The sequence below is a fragment of the Pinus tabuliformis genome, chromosome Q (genome assembly GCF_031772625.1).
Source record: "Pinus tabuliformis cultivar Carrire ecotype Pingquan chromosome Q, CPIR1, whole genome shotgun sequence".
Classification (NCBI taxonomy): domain Eukaryota; kingdom Viridiplantae; phylum Streptophyta; class Pinopsida; order Pinales; family Pinaceae; genus Pinus; species Pinus tabuliformis.
In genome coordinates this window covers 1,205,392,152-1,205,395,668 of record NC_142296.1, presented here as the reverse complement: position 1 = coordinate 1,205,395,668, position 3,517 = coordinate 1,205,392,152, and positions in this window count along the sequence as shown.

The following is a 3,517-nucleotide window of genomic DNA, read 5'->3' as shown; positions in this document are numbered from 1 at the left end:
GGACAGCTTGTTCAGAAGGGTTACAATGTTTTCTTTAAGAATGATGTATGCACCATCATGGACAGATTACCCAGCAAACATTGTATTGCTGAAGTGAAGATGACAAGGAATAGGATGTTCCCTCTCAGAATAAGGGCAGATCTGAAAAATAAAGAAGTAATTGCAGCAGTGACACAAGAGGCTCTCCAAAGCGTACCAAAGGATGAAAATTGGTTGTGGCATTTGAGATTTGGACATCTCAACTTTGGAGGTCTTAATTTGTTGAGTAGAAAAGGAATGGTAAGAGGATTACCATTGATAGAAAAGCCAGACAGCCTTTGTGAAGGTTGTATATTGGGAAAACAACACAGAGAAAGTTTTCCAACCGGAAAAAGCATAAGGGCAAAAGCACCCTTAGAAATTATCCACTCAGATTTATGTGGACTGATGCAAGCTCCATCACTTACAGGCAGCCAATATTTTCTAACATTTATTGATGACTTTACCAGAAAGACTTGGGTTTATTTTCTGAAGAATAAGAGTGAACTGTTTGAAAAATTCCAAAATTTCAAAGCACTTGTAGAAAATCAAAGTTGGCTGCGTATCAAGGTTTTGAGAACTGACAGAGGAGGTGAGTATATCTCCAAAGAATTTTTACGTTTTTGCAGAGAAAATGGAATTCATAAGCAATTTACAGCAAGGTACACCCCGCAGCAAAATGGAGTTGCTGAAAGAAAAAACAGAACAATCATGGATATGGCGAGGAGCATGTTGAAGGCAAAGCATTTGCCAAATGATTATTGGGCTGAAGCTGTACACTGTGTAGTATATATTTTGAATAGATGTCCTACAAAAGCAGTGATGAACAAAGTGCCAGAAGAAGCATGGAGTAGGAGAAAGCAAGGAGTCACCCACATGAAAGTTTTTGGTTGTGTGGCTTATGAACACATTCCAGATCAGCTAAGGAAGAAATTGGACAGCAAAGGGGAGAAATGTGTTTTCATTGGATACAGTGAAGAATCCAAAGCTTACAGGTTATATATCCCATCCACCAAGAAGTTTTTTGTGAGCAGAGATGTTCAATTTATTGAAGAGGAAGCTTGGGATGGAAGCATAGAGAAAACAGTTAATGTTAAAAATTGTTTGTCTCATGATGATGATGATGAGGAGTTGGCTGAAACACATCCCCAAACAACAGCGCCAACAACAGAACAGAAAAATACACCCTTGAGGAGAAATGAGAGTTCTTCTCCAAGCACACCACAAGGAGGAAATTCAAGTGCATCTACAAGCACTTGCACACCGAATGAAAGAGATAAGAAATTCATAAATTTAAGTGATATTTATGATGAAGGAATGAATTCCCTGTTTTCTTTGTATTGTCATGTTGATGACCCTGTTCATTTCGAAGATGCAATTAAAGATAAGAAATGGATAGAAGCTATAGATGAGGAGATGAATGCCATAGAAAGAAATAAGACATGGGATTTAGTTGATCTACCAAAAGGTAAAGAAGTCATTGGAGTTAAATGGGTCTACAAGACCAAGAGTAATGCTGAAGGCAAGATAGAAAGGCATAAGGCAAGACTTGTTGTCAAGGGATACAAGCAGCAATATGGGAGAGATTATGAGGAGACTTTCACACCAGTTGCAAGAATGGAAACAGTAAGAGCAGTGTTGTCCATAGCAGCACAAAACAAATGGAAAGTTTACCAAATGGACGTGAAGTCAGCATTCTTGAATGGAGTATTAATGGAAGAGGTTTACACCGAACAACCTCTAGGCTATGAGAAGAAAGGCCAAGAGCACAAAGTCTACAGATTGAAGAAAGCTCTTTATGGGCTGAAGCAAAAACCAAGAGCGTGGTACAGTAGGATAGATTCCTATCTACTGGAGAATGGATTTGAGAAGTGTGAGGGAGAACCCACTGTTTACATCAAAGAAAAAGACTGTAAAATTTTAATTGTTGTGTTATATGTTGATGATGTGATTTTTACAGGACAGCAAGGCAGCAATCACTCCCACAGTGATGGGATTAAAACTCAGCAAAGAAGACAGCAACAAGGATTTTGACCCTTGTGTGTACAAGAGCATAGTTGGCAGCCTCATGTATTTGACAGCAACTAGGCCAGACATAATGTATGCTGTTAGTTTAATTTCCAGATTCATGGAGAAGCCAAAAGAAACACATTGGCAAGCAGCAAAGAGAATTCTGAGGTATGTTAAAGGTACAAAAAGGTATGGCATATTTTATACTGTTTCAGAATGTTTAGATTTAGTTGGATACACAGATAGTGATTGGGCTGGAAGTGTAGATGACCGGAAAAGCACATCTGGTTACATTTTTCACATAGGTTCAGGAGCCATTTCATGGGCTTCCAAGAAACAGCCAATTGTGGCATTGTCTACAGCAGAAGCAGAGTATGTGGCAGCTACAGCAGCAGCATGTCAAGTGGTTTGGATGAGGAGAATGTTGAGAAGTCTATGCCAGGAGCAGGCAACAGCAACAGTTATTTTTTGTGACAATAGCTCAGCTATTGCATTATCCAAGAACTCTGTATTCCACAAGAGAACAAAACACATAGACACAAAGTTTCACTACATCAGAGAATTGGTGAACAATGGAGAAATCATTTTACAACATTGCAGGACTCAAGAACAGGTTGCAGATATTCTGACAAAGCCATTGGATCAGAAAAGTTTTGAGTTTTTAAGGAAACTTCTGGGTATGACTGATAACCCAGCAGTTGAAATTAAAGGGGAGTGTTGAAATTATAATTTCAACTGCAGTGAACAGAACAACAGCATCTACTTTATTCATTTTTCGTGATCCGGCACCCCACATTTTCTCTCGATCTTTTATGTCACCGCCATTACCATCTTTTCACTCTTTAATTATTTTTGACTTCCCGAAGGATAAAGATCAGATACAGCACTACATCATTACTTCTCAACAACCATATTAATGAGCAGAACAGCTGAAAGATAAAAGAACCAGCCTTGAGCCGACGTAGCATTTATCAGTCATAGATTTCATCACCACCGACTCAAGAAATACATCAAAAGATCAAATCTGTTAATCATGAGTAGCAGAGACTTCATCAGCAAGTGAAAGCGGTGAAGACCCTTTCCCGCACTATAAATAGAAATAGAAACAGAAGTATAAAATAGAGGAAATAGATTGAAAGTCCTTTTATAACACACAGCAGTGTAGAACAAGAGAGTTTTTTTTTGTATTGCACAACAGTGCTGAAATTTTCTTAGATAGTTGTTTTGTGGAACTGAAGCGTTCCTGTTGTAATCCCTCTGTCAAGAGGAAGATGCTCTTTAGCATAATATTTTGTGAAGATCCCTCTACGTGAGGAAGACTTATTTTATCAGTTAGTTTATCGTTCATAAATAGAAGTTTCTTTTTTCCTGTTGTTGTTACACCGTAAGTCGAAAAATACTTGACGTCAAAAATCCCCGTTGCTGTTACACCGTAACACAAAAAATACTTGACGTCAAAAGTTACGTTGCTGCAACACCAAAAATTTAC